Source organism: Schistocerca nitens, chromosome 2, assembly GCF_023898315.1.
Source record: "Schistocerca nitens isolate TAMUIC-IGC-003100 chromosome 2, iqSchNite1.1, whole genome shotgun sequence".
Classification (NCBI taxonomy): domain Eukaryota; kingdom Metazoa; phylum Arthropoda; class Insecta; order Orthoptera; family Acrididae; genus Schistocerca; species Schistocerca nitens.
Window position 1 is genome coordinate 757,857,660 of NC_064615.1, and position 22,744 is coordinate 757,880,403.

Sequence of the window (22,744 nt, forward strand, 5' to 3'; positions counted from 1 at the left end):
TAGCAGCCTTAAACTATTTTTGTTGGATTGAGTTCGAAGTTACCGACCATTCTCAATGAGACCATACAGTCCTGTCCTTTTCAATTTCCTGATCAGAATGAATGCTCACAAACCAGAGGAAGATATTGATACGTTGCAATTGACTGGGATTACGTAGTAGTAATGACCTAATTTCGGATTATTAGGTTTGGTTTAAATTTGGGCTATAGCCAGATTTTGGACCAATTTGTGTGTGACTAACCCGTGGTGGACTTAGCTTCTTGTTTCCTTTGAGATCCATTTGTAGACGAAGTGGTTCAAATTTTTGACTAGTGTGTAAATTTTGGGATAGCAAGCGATTTGGTAGTGGGAGGTGCTGTAGCCTAGCGGAAACAATGTAAAACAGCACTCCAGACCAAGGCAGTTCTCTGTAAGAACCCCAACGTCAGTTCACTGTCGCATGGGACTGTGGTAAACATAAACTCAGCTAGCACAGTCTTAAAAATAATTAATAAACAAAAAATACATTGTAAATTGAGATTTTTGGTCATTTTATGAACGTCCTTCCTTACGAAAATGTAATTAATTAACCTGTTTTTCGAGATTCCAGAAGCCAAGTAAGGTAAAAATAGAAGTCTGGAGAAATACGGTTTAACGTTTCGTTGGTGAGTTCATCAGAGGAGCAGCATAAGTTCAAACCTGCCTTGGCCTTTTCAAAGGAACCATCCAGGAATTGGCTTCAGTGAACCCACGGGATACTTATATTTCGATGCCCAAACAAGCGATTACAGTCCCCTCTCCTGCCGAATACGCCACCTGATTCAGCAGGAGGCAAGTGTCTATATCGCGTGATTGTGTGATACATCACAGTAATCAAACTAACTTTAAAGTATTGCACAAGTAAACTTCGACAGCAGTGTGCGTTTTAAATGAGGAATAGAAGTATCTCAAGGAGAAAAAACAGTAGCTTCCAACACAGCAAAACCGTGACAATTAAGCAATGCTTGTGTGAAAAAGAACAGTGTAAACGTTTAAGAAAAATCAAAACATCGATAGGAGAACCTTACAATATGTCGGTACTAAAAAATTAGGCTGTGGGTGTCTGAAACAGGACAATAACAGTGTAACTGTTTTACTGAAATAAAAATATCGCCACGAGAGAAAAACTGGCATCTTCTGGCATAGGAGTATCATGACACTTAGGAAGTGAGCGTCTGAAAAAGAACAAGTGACAATCAGTGCAGCCGTTTAACTGAAAACTAACCGCGAGGCCCCGGTAGAACGAGTGTGGCAGAGTAGCAGATATGAAAATGCAGGGAGAAGGTGGCGCGCCACTGAGAGGTAATCTAGGAGGCCCGAAATGCCGGCGCATGCCGGGCGGTGCAGCGCAGGGTTATAACCGTAAGCTAGTCGCCGGCCTGCCTAAGCCGCAAATTCCCGTATCTCGGCAGTCGCAGGGGCTGCCGGGAGAACAAAAAACGAAAGCGCCCCCCGCCGTGTGCAAGCAGTGGGGCGTGAGGTAGCCGCTTCCACGAGAGGAGTGCCTGCAAAGTCGGCAGTAAAATTAACGAGCAAAAAGTCCGCGTCAGCACGTACCAGTATTTGGGGTAGCAGTTACAGCCCTTCACCGGTACGCAGGTCTCGTGGCCCACACGGAACTTCACAACTGCGCCACTTGACTCGGCTATTGTACTTATTCGCAGTCTCGTCCTCTGCATTTTTCTTTTCTTTTTAGTTTTAATTTTGACGTTGGGTAATCGCAACCGACATCCAAGTTTCTTTTGGAGGAGGACATTATTCCACCAGCCTGTGCTTAAAAATTTTTTAATATTTTATTTTTACTGCTAGTTTCGAGCACTACTCTTTCACAAGTGCATAAAAAATATAATATAAAACACCAGAAAAAAGAAGAAAGCTGAAACATAATGCTCATACACCTAAATCGGATGTAGCGTTAAACAAACAAAGCAGTTACTTACAGTAACAAATGTGAATGTATCGTCGTCGTTACATTGAGAAATCGCCTGCCATGCATATTTGTAGGCAATACGGGCGTCAACGGTCATCATCTAAAATGCAAAGACCATTACCTGAAAGTGCTACGGGTAACAACAGCATTACTATGTTATTAAATTGTCGCGTAAGGCCAGGAACACCCAAGAAACAAACCTCGCAATGTTTACCACAAATCACACTATCTACACTTCTTCATGTAACTGTCGCATGTGCAGGACAGCGAGGGAAAACTTTAACTGCCTCTCAAAGAGTAAAAATTCAAGTATTTTACTGTACTATCGACGCTATTCCAGAGTAGATCTTTGTTTCATACAAACAGTTACGTGGGAGATATGGGTGCATAAATACACAAGCTGGTATCACACATAAGCACCGGTACCGAAACTTTTAGTACACCTGTTAAAACGTATTTCTCGGACAGATCACAAATATTTACACTGAATAATAGGTACAGTGTTGGTAAGCTACGTATATAGTGCCGAATCTCAAAACTAATATCTTAGTATACAAAGCTGAAGAATGTGTGAATTTAAATGTACGTCAAAGTGTTGGCAACTACAGCACATCACAACACAGAGAACATACAAAACAAATCAAGTGTGTGCGAAATGGACTTGTTAGGTCTCATAGACAATTGAAGCTTGCACAGCTAATCTTTAAGGTAAAATTGTGAGAGTGGTTCTAAGGTAAAACGACCAACATTAAGAGGTCACTATGTATACCATACTGTATAATATATGTATTTTTATCCTGCACAATATGTGTCTATGCGAATGTCAGTATAACTATTCGCGGTTGTTAACAACACAGCACAAACATAACTGTTGCAACAAAAACTGTTAAATAATTAAAAGAGATATTTCATGCAATAACATAACTTATACATTGTTTATGAAACAGACCCCAGCGGAATACATTCATATAAAAAAATGAAACTTTATTTGGTTCGAAGTAATAAAATCATACTGACATAAAAGTGAAAGTATAAAATGAAATACAGTAGGCAGGATAAAAATATAAAAATCTAAAGTAGTACATTGACGTTTAAAATTCTCGCACGGAATATACAGTATTAGATGTGTAAAAAAACAACAAGGTTGCATAATACCGCCAAGTTCATTACAGAAGCTACATATGTTAGCTATAAACATACTGGTTTGTTCCGTTTGCTCAGTGAGAATTTTTTAGGGATATTTACGTAAACGACTATATGTCTCGATCGCTTCAACTATCTTAATTACTCTTCCCTCATTGACTTTGTGCAAAATTTCAAGTGTGGTATCAATGTCCCGCAAGGCATGATTTTCTGCGCGTAGGTGAGAGTTCAAGGCAGATGCGTTATTCTCACTTGACATAGTGTGTTTCTTATAATGCTACATCCATTGTAGTTGTATAAACTCCATATTTTAGCTTTCTCCTCATATTTTAAATACAGCCTGGTGGAATAACGCCCTTCAAATTTATTGAGGCTATGGGGTCCACACAGAAGAAAATGATCCTAGTTTCCCCATTCATGTTCGAAATAATACCTACTTTTAGTTTCAATATAACGGAAAGGAGAAAAGCACCTATTGGTTACCTCCACCCTTTTTCATTTTAACGCTGGAATATTATAGACGCTTAAACCTTGTAAAACATGATCAATTTCGTTGTTAAGACATAAACTGATAAAACACAAGATTGTCTTCCACTACTGTGGTTATTTTAATAATTATGTGGATGGTGCAACCCATTCATATTTTATTAATGGTTAAAATTATTAAAACCAGATTTTCGGCCAACATTAGTAAGCAAAAAGAGTGTTTTGTGGTGTACCGATAGTATTTAACATCAATATACTGCATCAGGTTTCAGACAGATTATATAATGGTAACACAGAGATTTAGGAACCAGGTAATAAATTGTAAGACATTTCCAGCGGCAGATGTGGACTCTGACCACAATCTATTGGTTATAAACTGTAGATTAAAACTGAAGAAACTGCAAAAAGGTGGGAATTTAAGGTGATGGGACATGGATAAACTGAAAGTACCAGAGGTTGTACAGAGTTTCAGGGAGGGCATAATGGAACAATTGGCAGGATTGTGTGAAAGAAATACAGTAGAAGAAGCATGGGTAGCTTTGAGGGATGAAATAGTGAAGGCAGCCGAGGATCAAGTAGGTAAAAAGACGAGGGCTAGTAGAAACCCTTGGGTAACAGAAGAGATACTGAATTTAATTGATGAAAGGAGAAAATACAAAAATGCAGTAAGTGAAGCAGGCGAAAAGGAATACAAACGTCTCAAAAATGAGATCGACAGGAAATGCAAAATGGCTAAGCAGGGATGGCTAGAGGACAAATGTAAGGATGTAGAGGCTTATCTCACTAGGGGTAAGATAGATACTGCCTACAGGAAAATTAAAGAGATCTTTGGAGAAAAGAGAACCACTTGCATGAACATAAAGAGCTCAGATGGAAACCCAGTTCTAAGCAAAGAAGGGAAAGCAGAAAGGTGGAAGGAGTATACAGAGGGTCTATACAAGGGCGATGTACTTGAGGACAATATTATGGAAATGGAAGAGGATGTAGATGAAGATGAAATGGGAGATATGATACTGCGTGAAGAGTTTGACAGAGCACTGAAAGACCTAAGTCGAAACAAGGCCCCGGGAATAGACAACATTCCATCAGAACTACTGACAGCCTTGGGAGAGCCAGCCTTGACAAAACTCTACCATCTGGTGAGCAAGATGTATGAGACAGGAGAAATTCCTTCAGACTTCAAGAAGGATATAACAACTCCAATCCCAAAGAAAGCAGGTGTTGACAGATGTGAAAATTACCGAACTATCAGAATGAGATTTTCACTCTGCAGCGGAGTGTGCGCTGATATGAAACTTCCTGGCAGATTAAAACTGTGTGCCCGACCGAGACTCGAACTCGGGACCTTTGCCTTTCGCGGGCAAGTGCTCTACCATCTGAGCACCGAAGCACGATTCACGCCCGGTACTCACAGCTTTACTTCTGCCAGTATCTCGTCTCCTACCTTCCAAACTTTACAGAAGCCGGGAAGTTTCATATCAGCACACACTCCGCTGCAGAGTGAAAATCTCATTCTGGAAACATCCCCCAGGCTGTGGCTAAGCCATGTCTCCGCAATATCTCGTTCAGGAGTGCTAGTTCTGCATGGTTCGCAGGAGAGTTTCTGTAAAGTTTGGAAGGTAGGAGACGAGATACTGGCAGAAGTAAAGTTGTGAGTACCTGGCGTAAGTCGTGCATCGGTAGCTCAAATGATAGAGCACTTGCCCGCGAAAGGCAAAGGTCCCGAGTTCGAGTCTCGGTCGGGCACACAGTTTTAATCTGCCAGAAATGTTGGAACACGTGAGGCAATTCTGACCCTACGACTTACCTTAGAAGAAAGATTAAGGAAAGGCAAACCTACGTTTGTAGACTTAGAGAAAGGTTTTGACAACGTTGACTGGAATACTCTCTTTCAAATTCTGAAGGTGGCAGAGGTAAAATACAGGGAGCGAAAGGCTATTTACAATTTGTACAGAACCAGATGGCAGTTATAAGAGCTGAGGGACATGAAAGGGAAGCAGTGGTTGGGAAGGGAGTGAGACAGGGTTGTAGCCTCTCCGCGATGCTATTCCATCTGTATATTGAGCAAGCAGTAAAGGAAACAAAAGAAAAGTTCTGAGTAGGTATTAAAATCCATGGAGAAGAAATAAAAACTTTGAGGTTCGCCGATGACATTGTAATTCTGTCAGAGACAGCAACGGACTTGGAAGAGCAGTTAAACGGAATGGACAGTGTCTTGAAAGGAGGTTATAAGATGAACATCAACAAAAGGAAAACGAGGATAATGGAATGTAGTCGAATTAAGTCGAATGATGCTGAGTGAATTAGATTAGGAAATGAGACACTGAAAGTAGTAAAGAAGTTTTGCTGTTTGGGGAGCAAAATAACTCATGATGGTCGAAGTAGAGAGGATATAAAATGTAGACTGGCAATGGCAAGGAAAGCGTTTCTGAAGAAGAGAAATTTGTTAACATCGAGTATAGATTTAAGTGTCAGGAGGTCGTTTCTGAAAGTATTTGTATTGAGTGTAGCCATGTATCGAAGTGAAACATGGACGATAAATAGTTTAGACAAGAAGAGAATAGAAGCTTTCGAAATGTGGTGCTACAGAAGAATGCTGAAGATTAGATGGGTAGATCACATAACTAATGAGGAGGTATTGAATAGAACGAGGAGATGGATGCAAGTAATCTCTGGAGTGAGTTTTGAGATATTCTCCTGCCATTCCCGTGAAAAGCTTCACTGCAAACACAGACATTAGCTACTGTACATCATTGTACTACTTTTCATTGAGCTACCGAAACGGGAAAATTTTTTCTCCTTGGTGAAAAATAAACCAACTGAATTTTTTTTTTTACCTTTTTATGGACATAACTAAGATTTTTCACAGAAATAATCAGTTTCAGCCGTCATTGGGAATCTTCGCAGCACGGTATAAAGCAGTGGGATACATCAGCTGTACATGTAACAAACTTAATTTTAAACTGAATATACAGTTCATACTAGTCGTAAATGTGGTTACTTACATGAACTATGAAGTATATCACTGCTTCTCAGCACGCTCTGAAGATATAAGATGTCGGCTGAATTATTATTGGACAGAATCCGAAAATTTTAAAAACAAAAGTGTCTGTGACAAAGATGTTTACAGTATATACCCCAAAGAAAGTTTCTGAAAGAGTCTGACTGGCACAAAGCCGTGTTCTCTACGATGAAGTCCTCATTTTGTGAAACTACGTCCTCGAACACTTCTAATAGAAGACGGAGGTCAAGCAAAGTGGATAAAAAAAGTTGACGAGTGCTGCAACATGTATCGAAGATCTTATTAAGATAACATTGTGCTCTCTATTTTCGTTAAGGTCGCATTTTGAGCAATGACTAATAACACAACGGTTGTTTTTCCTTTTTTGTAAGCAGGATCATCGATAAGGCATATACTCGTAATTTCATGAACTGAAATGTAATCAAGTTGTCTCGGAAGCATTATTTAATGTATGATAATCAAACATGAATTACTCTCTTGATATATTCGCGACGATCTTGATGAAACCAAGCAATGTCTGAGTACGTTTTATATTCGTTCCTGTGATACAGTACATACTCTGGAATACTAGTCGGCACTATTCCTGCTCTTCGACGTTTCTGAGATACTCACTGGGAAATAAGGTTTTTTGCACGCATCCCATCTTGGTTTATCGTTAAATGCTACAGACTTTGCTTCCAATGTTTTATGCCTATGAAGTATTGAACCGAGAACATCTTCTTTACTTTAGAAACTGTGAACACTATAGTAATTCATTGAATGAACACACCAGTTCACATTCGACAGACAGAGGGCCCACGTGTTTCCAAGTGACCAACACGGGTCACAAAATGAACGTCGAAACGGCAATCAGAGTGTTACAGTTCAAATGTGTGTGAATTCCTAACTGCTGAGGTCATCGGTCCCTAGACTTACACACTACTTATACTACCTTATGCTAAGAACAACAGACACACCCATGATGCCCGAGGGAGGATTCGAACCTCGGGGGGGGGGGGGGGGGGGGGGGGCAGTCCATGAATGGCGCCTCAAACCCCGCGGCCAATCCGCGCGGTTGTTACAGTTCATACTGATCCTGGGAACTCAGTTACAATATGACGGAAATCGCTAGATTTCACACATCAGTACCGAACATTAGTGAAGATACTGATAATATTTTTAATTAAATATTTTGAGAGGATCACACTGAAGCAAGTTCAGCCGTGACACAGAAAGGCTGCTTCTTGGTAAATAAGGTGGAAATTGACATTTTACGCACTCAGGAAACCAAAAGTAAATTGAAAACATCCGTGATTGTTATGCATGTAATATCCAATGGCTGTTTGTGATGTATTCCTCAGGTTAATACAGTGATATACGTCATCGTTCATGTAAATAACCACATTTCCGACTAGTATAAACTGTGTACTCAGTTTGAAATTAAGTTTGTACCATGTACAGCTGATGTACCCCACTGCCACATGCCCAATTGTTATGCATGTAATATCCAATGGCTGTTTGTGATGTATTCCTCAGGTTAATACAGCAGTAGGAACCGTAGCCACATGACCAATACAACGAATAGTGCCGTGTATAAAACTAAACTAACATAATTATGAGTGGCGAAGCGTAGAATTTTCGGACGAGACTCGCTTATACCCATCCCACAGTATCTGCTGCATACGTGTTAAAGGCGACCGTGGCCACCGAAATCTGACGGCAAGCGACGTCAAGTGGCTTTACGAACTCCCGCTAAGTGTGATATATTTCGCGAAATTTGGTAAAACATCTTATTTCCTGCGTCTTCAGGTCAGTCTGAACAGCAAATGGGAGGTCTATATAGCTAGATCACTGCCTCACTTTCCGACAACTCCATTTATCAGCACAACGCTCGTTCATACGTGTCGATAAATGTGCAGGACTTCTTCTAAGAACGACGAGTATACCATTACTTCTCTGGCTCAAATGTTTGTCTGACACATCTTCTACCGAATACCTCGGGGAACGGTCGGTGGAAACATGTACGTCAAGGTTCTTCAGCAGTTGCTGTTGATGGGTCGTGCACTCGCTTACAAACCAAGCCGAGGGAGATTCACCAGAAATATAACAGGGTCTTTTCTGATTCCACACCCAGATGTGCCTAGGATCTGATTTCAGAACGTGTGGGCTTGAATGTTAGAGATCTTGTAGAGTTATGTAATACTACACAGCTGCCATGTGTTTCGTGACAGACTTACGTTGTCTGATAAGAAAAATGTTAATTATCCACAAGGGGAGGAGGAAACCAAATTAAATTCCGCATGTCAAGAAGGTATGTGATGTTATTTCAGGGATTACAAAATTGAGTCAGTTCTATAAAGAACTTGGCAGTATGAGGCCACTCACCAGGATGCCCTGGATGTATGTGCGTGATTCTGTTGGGAATGATGTAAACCCTTTGTATCCTCTCCTGAGGCGAACTGCCCCACCACCACCGTTGTAACTTGTCCTCGACACTGCGGATACTGACAATGGGACAGAGTTGACTTACGAGCTTGTCGCACACATGTACTATCGGGGACAGCTCTGCGGATCTTGATGGCGACGCGAGAATGTCAGCATTATGCAGATAGTACAGAGAGGCACGTGCCATGTGGGAACGAGCATTGTCCTGTTGGCAATGCTCATTTAAAAGACTTGAGGCGCAGGATGTCCATCACTTACCGTTGAATCGGTAGTGTTGCTTCGATCACAAGCGGCCGTGATCTGAAGCCATGCACGATTGCTTCCCACACCTCGACCCCAGGATCAACACTTCTGTGCTTGTCCAAAAATCGGAAGAGTGGGAACTCTCCCCAGTCTGCAGCCGACGATAGTCATCGGGGATAGTGCAGAACCGCGATTCATCGCTCAAGACAGAGTGTCAGCAATCGTCAGCAATCCATGCTTCCCAGTGGCGACTCAACGCCAAATGCGTCTGTTTGTGTTGTGACGTCAACGGCAGCCTTGTATGGGACGGGAATTCCACAGCTCGACTGTTGCTAATTTCTGACCAATGATGGAGGATGACAAAGAATACTGACGTGGATTCATTACTGTTTCACTGATGTCAGCCGCACATGAGAAAGGGCTATGATGCGGGTGGTGCACAATACGGCGATCCTCCATTGTGGTGAACAGATATGTTGGACCAGAACCTTGGTAGCGAATATGCCTGCCCACACATTCCCATGTAGCCAACATCGGGCCGCTGTCACATCCGAATGCCCAACTAATCTGCATATTGCAGGACTGAACCGGCCGGGAAAACTGAGACCCACAAATAGGCCTGTTTCAGACTCTGTCAGGTGCCGATAACGCTTTCTCACACTAGTGTGCGGCATCTCCGCATTTTTCACAAGGATCACACAACATCTGACGCTGTTCACGCCACTCAGGTATCTTAACAGGCCTGCTAACGACACTAAACTGCAACAACACTACTGTAGTCTAGTGACCGTTCTACATGTAACACAGAATTGTAGTTCTAATCATTTATACACTCCTCGATGGTGTGTACGTATACGTTGTTACACTGACACCCGACCATGTGTTGTGGATGGTTCACATTTTTGGTTCAAAAATGTTCAAATGTGTGTGAATTCCTAAGGGACCAAACTGCTTAGGTCATTGGTCCCTAGACTTACACACTACTTACACACTACTTAAACTAACTTAAACTAACCTATGCTAAGAACAACACACACACCCATGCCCGAGGGAGGACACGAACCTCCTGCGGGAGGGGCCGCGCAGTCCGTGACATGACTTTTTTTGGTCACACAGTGTATTTATATAGTTAGACTACCACATGCCGTCAAAAATTTTATTAAGTAGCTACTAGCTCGGTCGTATACATGGACCATCTTCTGCCACTGGGCAAAAAATTCAATATAGCGTTTTGCATTCTGATGCATTATCACCCTTGATAGTAAATTAAATAAACAATTATTAGTATTGACATTACATGGCAGTAACAGATTTTTACTGTCTGGCTGTATTTCCACTCTCGTTGTAGTGGGTGGCAAATACGTCTCTTTTAAGACCTACCTAAGTTATTCTTAATCTTCGTCATACAAGCCTGTTCCAGTGAAACGTATTGTTGTCCGCCTCCATAGGTGAGTGGTCAGCGTGCCTGACTGCCATCTGGAACACCCGAGTTCGACTCTCGGTACTGCCACAGACTTTTCCTTGGCGAGAGAACTGTAAAGGGGCGCACTCAGCCTCGTTAAGCAACTGAGGAGTTCCTCCATCGATAGGTAGCGATTATGAGGTCAAGAAATCCGGCAACGACTGGGAGAGAGATATGCTGAACGCAAGACAACTTCGTAATTTTTGTTGTTCGAATCAAGAGTTTTGGTATACGTAAAATGACTTTATTTCTACGTATGGATCACAAGTGACAGATCCCAACTACTTTTCTGTTAACATGTATGACACATTAAAATATGGTCGCCTGTTAATGTATTATTTATTATTATTATTATTATCTTTACTTTCTCAGACGTTAAGTCTGGTTAGGAATGGAGTGACGCGGACCTTTATCAAGCGTCACTTCCTTTTTGCTGTACGGTATATGTTATATTGCATTTAGGAACTTTCGGGTGATTGAACATGTATCAATAATTACGGATTTCTGTAATTGTATATATATGTTTGGATGTAGCTGTATTGCATTGATGTATTGGTGGATATTGTGTGGTATGACTCCTGTAGTTGATAGTATAATTGGTATGATGTCAACTTTATCCTGATGCCACATGTCTTTGACTTCCTCAGCCAGTTGGATGTATTTTTCAATTTTTTCTCCTGTTTTCTTTTGTATATTTGTTGTATTGGGTATGGATATTTCGATTAGTTGTGTTAATTTCTTCTTTTTATTGGTGAGTATGATGTCAGGTTTGTTATGTGGCGTTGTTTTATCTGTTATAATGGTTCTGTTCCAGTATAATTTGTATTCATCATTCTCCAGTACATTTTGTGGTGCATACTTGTATGTAGGAACGTGTTGTTTTATAAGTTTATGTTGTAAGGCAAGCTGTTGATGTATTATTTTTGCGACATTGTCATGTCTTCTGGGGTATTCTGTATTTGCTAGTATTGTACATCCGCTTGTGATGTGATCTACTGTTTCTATTTGTTGTTTACAAAGTCTGCATTTATCTGTTGTGGTATTGGGATCTTTAATAATATGCTTGCTGAAATACCTGGTGTTTATTGTTTGATCCTGTATTGCAATCATGAATCCTTCTGTCTCACTGTATATATTGCCTTTTCTTAGCCATGTGTTGGATGCGTCTTGATCGATGTGTGGCTGTGTTAGATGATATGGGTGCTTGCCATGAAGTGTTTTCTTTTTCCAATTTGCTTTCTTCGTATCTGTTGATGTTATGTGATCTAAAGGGTTGTAGAAGTGGTTATGAAATTGCAGTGGTGTAGCCGATGTATTTATATGAGTGATTGCCTTGTGTATTTTGCTAGTTTCTGCTCGTTCTAGAAAGAATTTTCTTAAATTGTCTACCTGTCCATAATGTAGGTTTTTTATGTCGATAAATCCCCTTCCTCCTTCCTTTCTGCTTAATGTGAATCTTTCTGTTGCTGAATGTATGTGATGTATTCTATATTTGTGGCATTGTGATCGTGTAAGTGTATTGAGTGCTTCTAGGTCTGTGTTACTCCATTTCACTACTCCAAATGAGTAGGTCAATATTGGTATGGCATAAGTATTTATAGCTTTTGTCTTGTTTCTTGCTGTCAGTTCTGTTTTCAGTATTTTTGTTAGTCTTTGTCTATATTTTTCTTTTAGTTCTTCTTTAATATTTGTATTATCTATTCCTATTTTTTGCCTGTATCCTAGATATTTATAGGCATCCGTTTTTTCCATCGCTTCTATGCAGTCGCTGTTATCCAATATGTAATCTTCTTGTTTAGTGTGTTTTCCCTTGACTATGCTATTTTTCTTACATTTGTCTGTTCCAAAAGCCATACTTATATCATTGCTGAATCCTTCTGTTATCTTTAGTAATTGGTTGAGTTGTTGATTGGTTGCTGCCAGTAGTTTTAGATCATCCATGTATAGCAAATGTGTGATTTTGTGTGGGTATGTTCCAGTAATATTGTATCCATAATTTGTATTGTTTAGCATGTTGGATAGTGGGTTCAGAGCAAGGCAGAACCAGAAAGGACTTAATGAGTCTCCTTGGTATATTCCACGCTTAATCTGTATTGGCTGTGATGTGATATTATTAGAGATTGTTTGGATATTAAGTGTGGTTTTCCAGTTTTTCATAACTATGTTTAGGAACTGCATCAATTTAGGATCTACTTTGTATATTTCCAATATCTGTAGTAACCATGAGTGGGGTACACTATCAAAAGCTTTTTGGTAATCAATGTATGCGTAGTGTAGTGACCTTTGTTTAGTTTTAGCTTGATATGTCACCTCTGCATCTATTATCAGTTGCTCTTTACATCCTCGTGCTCCTTTGCAACAGCCTTTTTGTTCTTCATTTATAATTTTGTTCTGTGTTGTATGTGTCATTAATTTCTGTGTAATGACTGAAGTTAATATTTTGTAGATTGTTGGTAGGCATGTTATGGGGCGATATTTAGCTGGGTTTGCTGTGCCTGCTTGATCTTTAGGTTTCAGATAGGTTATTCCATGTGTAAGTGTATCAGGGAATGTGTATGGGTCTGCAATGTAACTGTTAAATAATTTAGTTAGATGTGAATGTGTTGAGGTGAACTTCTTTAGCCAGAAATTTGCTATTTTATCATTTCCAGGGGCTTTCCAATTGTGCGTAGAATTAATTGCTCGGGTGACTTCATGTTGCAAAATTATCACTTCAGGCATTTGTGGTATCATCTTGTATGAGTCTGTTTCTGCTTGTATCCACCGTGCATGCCTGTTATGTTGTACCGGGTTTGACCATATGTTGCTCCAGAAGTGTTCCATGTCTGTTATGTTTGGTGGATTGTCTATTTTAATGTGTGTGTTATCTATTGTCTGGTAAAATTTCTTTTGGTTTGTGTTGAATGTTTGGTTTTGTTTCCTTCTATTATTATTATTATTGTTATTATTATTCCTACTACTATTATTATTATTATTAATGTTGATGTTCTTGTTACTTTTAAGCGTATTCTAACAGACGCATCAAGCAACACCAGCATATTGTGATTACTTCTTTGAATATTATAAAATTGTAACATTAATTTGGAAAAAAATACCGTAATCTTTTTGCGAGATTCAAGCAGGATTACCACTGTATTACGTTGGACTGTGTTTCACCCTTAAGCCGTTACTGATCACAGAAGGCAAACTTCCACTATTTACTGAAGTTAAAACGCTACCGGCAGCTCGTCTTAGATTTCGTCTACTGAGTTGTGATGTTTTCTATTCCAGTGGATCCCGTGACGTGTGTCCATCCTCCTGAGGCCACCTTCTCTGAGAGGTGGCTTGTCACCATGAAAATATCAAACATCAATATATTACAATATGTTCAGAAAACGGTCTGTAATAGCATTTTTCTAGGATGTATCATCTTAATGCATTTTCTAAATCACTCTGCTCCTTTATTCATTAGTGCTGTGATACAGTATGAAGCTAGACTTAGTGTTCTCTTACTCGGAAGTTAATTAATTAGTTCAAAACACCTTATGGAAAATCTCTGGTACCAAGTAAACATCTTTGTTTCACAATTCAAGCGTATGTTCATAAGAAAAACATGGGGTACCTTTGATCTGCCGTATTCTAAGGAATCGTATGTAGCAGTCGAGAAATTATAGAAGACAAACAGTTCCGCTGTCTTATCTTCCCCAGAAATTACGAGTCGGAAGTACGTATAAGAAACCACCAATAAATTAAACAGACGGCCTGTACAGTACGTGTGAACTGTGACATTTGGTGGCATGACTGTCGTGCACGCAACTCCACTTTATTATGCACTAAGTATACATGGCATGACCGCGGGCGGTGTTTTCTGCTGTCCTTCGCAATGGTGTCCTTCACTTGTACACACAAATAGAAACACGCTTATAGACTTATTTTTATACTGCGGTTACTGCGCTGTAATTATCCTGCTATGAATTACAGTTCTTTAAGCATTTGCGCGTATCTGTTACAAATTTCGGAAACAAGCATCCTGCGGGAAAGTGATTCTTAACGTAGGTGGTCAGCGTACTATTTATCGTACAGTACGCCATAAGCAGACACAGTAAGTAGTGGCAAACCTACATGTATTTGCTTCACTGCTTTATAATCCTTATTTTTATAGAACTGCCACTAGGTTTAACTTCCAACTAGATAATAAACTAAGCCTTATTGTAAATTTTAACTTGTATTGTAGTGAACAGATTTACTTTGGTGAGCAGTGTGAAGACTGTTCACGCGTCCATTCGTTTTGTAATCGGCGTCTTCTAGGTACCAGTACAAACCATGTAGCTAAACTCGTGTCTTCCTTACACGGATCGTTATGTCACTAACATCTATAACCTGTACCTGACTTGTAATGGAAGACTTCTGTAGTAGTCGTCAGACGATGTATTCGTAGGGAACGCCTCCGATTTCGGCGGCCCCTATCTGTTTATTTATCATGCCCATTACAGCGGGATTCGGTTTATTGTTTCCTTTGTTTTTTCCGCAACACAGTGACACCATTAACACTGGACTTGGTTCGATATGGCTTCCTTGACACTCCTGTGACTGACTACCCATCTTCCCCATCTCGTGGGCGTTTACAACTGACCTGCTGAAATTCGCTCAAGTATGTTGAGACATTCTGACAGAAATGACATTTGGTGTTGATACATTGTGCCCAAATGTGTTAGTTTTGTATGCTAAACCTTTTACCACGCAAGATGTTTTCAGTGGGTTGTAGAGGAACATAGCCCACAGTTCGTGAGCTTCTGGAGTAATGTGTTTCATTTGATGGAGGTTACACAACCATTCGATAGAATGAATATCTACTACATATCGTAGACGTGACTGAATGTTGTGGTACAGGCATGCGGCCATTATAATCACAATGATAAAAATGGCTTTAAACTAGGTGGTTGGTCGCTAAATAACTGTAACAGTATGTTTCTAGACCCATTTGTTATTCATAATCTTCAGATAACCAAGTGACAAACTGGTAACAAAAAATTTTTACAATCTTGAAAATTTACCCAAGTGTCTTAAAAGAGGACCTGTGCTCAAGCACAGGATTGGTCCTCTTTTAAGACATTTGTGTAAATTTGCAAGACTGTAAAAAAAAGTAAAATAAAAAATTCTGTTACCAATTTGTCACTACACCATCTCAAGAAGGGCAGAGCCCGAAAGGCGTAATGAATAATAAATGAGGCCAGAAACATCCCGTGACTATTATTTTGCGGGCAACCAGCTATTTTAAAGTTGTTTTCATCATATCTACTTAAACTTCACCTCTAAATACAAATATTATAGAGTGAGCAGCAACGTTATAAGTATTTCTTTCGGGCGCAGAAGCTAATTAAGATGTATATATTCATTTTCCAAAAACTATACAAAATACAGTAGTATAATATTGCAGAACTGAATTTACGTTTTAAACAAACAGCGAAACGCGCCTGGGGTTATAAATGTCTGTATCAAAGCACACAAAAAGCAGTTAGTTCATTAAAAGCGCAACCAATCTATCATAATTACATACGAGTAACAAATTCGGATTCAGTCCACATAAGTTAGTGGAACAGAGTCTTGTGTCGCAGAGAAAACGATGAGCTCTCGTTAACGAGGAGCGGTTTCGAATTTCCCGCTTACCCACACAGAATTATGTTTCCTGTGGTGACCAAAATACAAGTGAACCCTTCAACAGCACCATCGACACGGACATAACCGGTTCCATCTGACCTAATGCTCCGTCTAGAATCACTTCGAAGTTGACAGGACAATAAATTATAATTCTCCATCTTTTTCTTCCAAGACTTGCTACAATCAGTCATACTTTAAAGCACTCGCAACAGCTGTACTGCTTCGAATATACAGGGTGTCCCATTTACCTTGACCACCCTAAATAACTGTTTGTCCAGATGCCAATTACAAAATGTTTCAAGCAAATGTTCTTTAGCCATCAGGGGGACATCAATCAGCATGACTGCCTTCGTTGTAGCTTTGTTTTTTTTACAAAGATATGAACATCGGTACGACTTTTTTAAACGGCACCCTGTATTTTTATTCGGTAATTCATTTCCTCCCCTAAAGACCTATTCAAAAATGTATCACGGTGTACCACTCACTGAAACACAACGTTATTAATTGCATAACACAATATTGACTTTGAGCCCGGGATCACAAACTCGTCTACTTGCTGGAGTCGTCAGAAAACAAATGAAAACCAAGTAAAAACATAACACAAAATTGACTTTGACTCTCCTGTACCATTGCCCAGGAGTAGAACATTCAAAGGTGTTCAAAGTGGTGACCCTAGAATCGATACACTGGTGCACTCGTTGAATGAAAGAATTACTTACTGCTTCCAGTTTTGCCTGCTGAAGAGAGTTACAAACAAGCAGGATACGTTCCTGCATGGCCTCTGGAGTTGTTGGAATATCGCGATAGATAACGTCTTTAATGCATCCCCCAAAGAAAAAAGTCCAGAGGATTTAAATCAGGAGACCTTGCAGGAAAAGTAACTGTTCCTCCTCGACCAATCCATGTGGCAGGATACCTTTGGTTCAGAACACGACGTACACACAAGGCATTATGTGCTGGACATCCATCGTGTTGATACCACATAAGCATTCTGGTTCTTAGCGGCACTCCATCCAGAAGAGGAGGAAGAATTCGTATGAGGATGTTGGCATACGCTGTGCCGTTTGGACTCCCATTGATGAAATAAGAGCCAATAATTGCAGTACCTAGCATCCTACACCAGACGTTAACACTCCACTGACGCCAATGTTCCATCTGTCTAAGTCATCGTGGGTTGTCACTGGACCAATAATGCATCTTCCTTGTATTTACCTGTCCTTTGTTTGAGAAGGAACATTCATCGGTAAATTAAACGTTGGAGAAGAAGTTCGCGTTGTCGAGGATTTGTTCCTGTGCCCACTGACAGAACTGTACACGATTCTGGAAATCATTCCCATGCAATTCTTCATCTCGGTGTACATGGTAAGGATGGAAGCGGTGACGTGTAAGACTACGATTTACACTGGTTTTAGGAATTTAAATCTCGTGTTCAAACTGTCGTGTGCTCACAGGCGCTCACATGTGGATTCATAGTAACGGAAGCGAGAACAGTAACTTCGGCAGCTTCGTCTGTGCGAGTGCTACGACGATTGAGTTGTTGTGGGTTGAAACTTCCCCTTCCCTGAAGTGTCGCAACAAGACGAGGAAACATCCGTGGGTTCATGTCAGGATATCGCTCTCTGTACAGCACCGCTGCCTGCGTAGCATTTCGCCTACCTCAACAACAACAACAATAAAAGAAACATTATGTCGATGCAGTTTGTAGGACGGACAGTCTTCTCACTGTATGCCTACTCTACACAACAGTATTTAAAAGGACTAAACTACTGTACTAAATGTATCCGTACATAAGAAAACGGTATTGCAATTACTGTTCTGCTAACTGACATTCCCCATAGATGAGAAGCATTTCTACGTTCTCTTCGTTCGTGTACATTCGACTCACACAACTTGTCAACTGAAGATGGTTGATGGTTGACGGAATGACGGGTGTGTATTCTACTTATGTTTACATTTGTCCTCTGTCAACGTCAGCACGTGGATGTGTTGCATTACCCCGAGTACCTGCACTAAGTGCTGGGAGCGTCAACGTCAGTGTTGTGTTGCATAATTAATGACATTGTGTTCCAGTGAATGGTACACTGTGATACATTTTTAAATAGGTCTTTACGAGAGGAAATGAATTTCCGAATAAAAACTACAGGGTGCCATTTAAAAAAGTCATACCGCTGTTCATAGCATTGTAAAAAACAAAGCTACAACGAAGGAAATCATGTTGATTGATGTACCCCCGACGGCTAAAGAACGTTTGCTTGAAAAATTTTGTAATTTGCATCTGGACAAACAGTTATTTAGAACGAAATTAGAATTATATATTAATACCTTTAGCTGCTGACGGGCGTTGATATACGGGACTTGGTAAGAATGTCTTCCACGAGTAATGCTTGTGTTGGGTAGGGACACTACGAATGTAGTGTGTGGATCTTTAAGGTGAGAATGTGGGTCTCGTGGGAGGCGTGCGCAAGATAGCCCCAGCAGTCGCACTATCCTCTGTGCCCTCGGTGGCTCAGAAGGATAGAGTGTCTGCTATGTAAGCAGGAGATCCCGGGTTCGAGTCCCCGCTCGGGGCACACATTTTCGCCTGTCCCCGTTGATATATATCAACGCCCGTCAGCATGTGAAGGTATTAATATATAATTCTAATTTCGTTCTAGACGGCTGCAGGTCATCAATGGTGTCTATTCTTTCGGACATGTCCGAAAGAACAGACACCATGTCCATATAAGTACAACAATTATTTAAGGTGGTCAGGATGAATGGAACACCCTGTATAGTACTGTGACTAGTAAACTTCATTAAGTACCTTAATCCTAATCCATTCCCATTTTATTTGCAGTATTTGAACACATATAGGCGCTTTACTTGTTCGTAGTTTACAACCCCTGGTGTCCATAGTGAAATGTTGACCCCTGACGTCCTTTTGCTATGTATCGTACACTTCAGTCTGTTGAAATAACACTGTAATACAGAGCAGCAACATTTGTACGGCTGCGTAATCCCAGAAGTATCAGGAAATGTTAAGAACAATTCTCTTTAAATGACAATTCTGAACGTTGTTCAGACGATCATGTTGGCTGACCGATTCGGCAATGACCGCGCAGATCATTTTTGTACTTTCTTTACGTCTTCCATCAACTTAAATTGGTGTCTCCCATCGACGAACAGAAATCAAGAGCCGCTCGAGCGAGAGTTTTAAACAGACTCTTCCATGTGTAAATGACAATTTCTTATGACTTCTTTGAGAAATCTTCGTCTAGCATTTACTTCCCATTCGGCTAGATTTATATAGTCGTCACATCTTAAATCAATCTTGTATAAGTGATGTTCGAAACTGAATCGAGTAGCTTGTCGTCCGTTACGTAATCAAACGATTCTGAGTGTTTTCGTCAATTTACGTGCATAACACTAAATTTATACATCAATACTCTCACCATCAACTAAGAAATCACTCAGTTCGCAGCCACTTGCCCTCCTTTCTACAGGTGGTCGTACGGGGAGCCACCTTGCGGTATTTAAATGTACTGGTAACAATTTGCGTGCAAAATTCAAATCTCGGGGACTCTTCGATTGCGTCTAGTACGCCTAACGGCTCTTTGCAGCAGGCACTGAACACCTTCATATTCCGGAATTTTGTAACAATTTCCTAAGGAAGTTACCTACTTGTATAAAACTGCATTCGAGATGGAGAGGAAAGCAGATGATGTAGAGCGATGGAATGTTTCAGTGTAGCTGTTGATTTCAGCTTCCGTTTGTCGCTGCAAAAGAAAACAGCCGACCTCACGCGTAGCGCGGATTGCACGACGTGTGGTGTGTCGAGTTGAGTTGGACGTGAGGACGGGACGTGGCGGGGGCGGCTGACGGCCGCAGAGCCACATGGGGCGCGCGGCCAGATTGCCGGCTCGGCTGGGCTATGCCACTACCACCGCTACTGCTGCTGCTACGCCTTAATATTTCAGATGGCGGCCCCGCCACGCTGCGCACTGCAGAGAAACAGCCTCATCAGGCGCTCCTCTGCGCGGCAGACGAACACCCCCACAAAGCCGGGGCAACGCCAGAGGCAGATGCATTGAATAACGACTCCTCATAAAATCTGCACACGGCCACTGCTGAATTGTTAAAACGCCAGAGCGCTGCCAGTGCCTATTCGGCATATTTGTGTTTTGTTGCGACCGACCAACACGGGGGACACATGTTACGCACAAGTGCAACGTCTGACACATTTACAGCCCCGTGACCGCTACTGCGGCATGTAACGAGGCACAGTGGGCAGGGGTATGACGGCTGTCAGGACTGGGAGCGAGGAGGGGAGCTACCAGATAAGCTCGATGTACATTTCTACGTCTACGTGTAAACTCCGCAATCCACCTTACGTTGTGTGGCGGAGGGTGCTATGTGTGCCAGTGTGTCTTCCCCGTGTGCGCTCTAATCTCTCTAACTTTATCTTGATAATCATTTGGCGAAATATACGTAGCAGGGACAAATATAATGGTTAACTAATCTAGGGACGTACACTCTCGGAATTTTAGCAGTAGGGCAGATCCTCTGTTGCAGAGTCTGCACTGGAGATGGCTGACAAGGGAAGCTCCCCATAGCAAACCCCTCAGATTTATTGTTAAGATAGCCCAGTGGATAAACCGTCACAGCCTGAACACAGATCAAGCATTAAACCAGGAATAAGGTGTACTGGACTGTGAAAAAAAGGAAAATAGAAGCACTGAACGCTCCAAGACCAAGAAGTGCAATAAAGAGCAACCTGGAATAGCAACGGCGTCGTGGGTAAGTGGTCATCGTTTTGGACTGCCAAGTGGGGGAAGCGTGTTCAAATGTCCCTCGTGCCTTTTTTTTTCATAACTTCATGAAGTATCCGTCCAGTCATAGAAATGTTTGTTCTCTTTCTGCAGTCTTGGCAGTTGTCAGACTATCTACACATTGGTTATAGAATATGAGTCATGCGGTAAGAATACGTTACCGTCGCAAGTAAATGTAATGAATAGTGATAGCAGATGAGGTACCACAGAGATGTCTCACAGACAAGAAAACAACAAATAAACGGGTGTGAACTATGTTGCAACAAAGGAATTCAAGAGCCAAGAGTTCCACAACGGAACGTTACTTCAAAAACATGAAAAACATGTGTTTTGACAGAGGACACTGTATGATTGTGAAACCGATGCGTTCATTTGTCGCAGCTTATGCGGACAACTAGTTTGTTTTCATTATTTCCTAGGGAGTGGTCACATTCACATGCATACGAACATCTATACCGGACAAGGAGGCATCTCTCACTCACTTACCAGTCGTACAAATTAGGTTCATCGATAACGGATTCCTATCATATGAAACACGTACTATCACTAATGCCGTGTATGACACACCAGGCGTATTTTCCGGTGGAGGATTCCGTTGACTTGTAGCCTTGCCATCAAATGTTTGCTGTTCCCATTCGAAAGCCACTTTCTTTCGGCTGCTAAGAGAGTAGTTGTGCAGAATCAACTGTCATTGTAGGTCTCTACCTTACACCTCGCTGTTGCAAACGGACGTTACACCATGACACAGACACAAATTTGAATAATGCGAACCACAGAAAAAAACAATTGGCGCAAGGAAGGTCTGGATATGGCTCGCCGGCGTGGCACGCCAACACCGTAGCCTCTTACCGTAAGCCGTTTCGCTTGTTGGCTGCTCTACACTGCACTTCTGGTTCTTGGGCGTTCAGTGTTTCTATTTTGCATTTTTCTTCCTGTTTTCATGCTTGACCCGCGTTCAGTTTCTGACGGACTGTCCACTGGACCCTCTTACCAGTAAATGTGACGGGATTGCGATGGGGAAGTTGTGAGCTTGTTTGCGTCTCCGTGGGGCTACTGCGCTTACTTAATGAACCTGTAACGAAACGCGCTCCGCTGTCTTGCATCTTCTCTACTTCCTCTACCAGTCCTAACTGCTACGGATCCCATACTTACACGCAATGTTCAAGTATTAGTCGAATGAGTATTTTGTAAAATACGTCCTTTGATGTTCTACAGTCCGTACGGATTCTTCAAATGAATTTGTGTGGCATCTGCCATACTCGCGACTGATTTTATGTGGTCCATCCATTCCAAATCCTTCCGTACGCATACTCCTAGTTATTTAATGGAAGTAACTAATGGCTCTGAGCACTATGGGACTTAATTGCTGAGGTCATCAGTCCCCCAGAACTAAGAACTACTTAAACCTAACTAACCCAAGGACATCGCACACATCCATGCCCTAGGCAGGATTCGAACTTGCGACCGTAGCGGTCACACGGTTTCAGATTGTAGCGCCTAGAACCGCTCGGCCACACCGGCCAGCGAATGGAAGTAACTGGTTGTAGTGATTGTTTCGAAATTTTGCAATC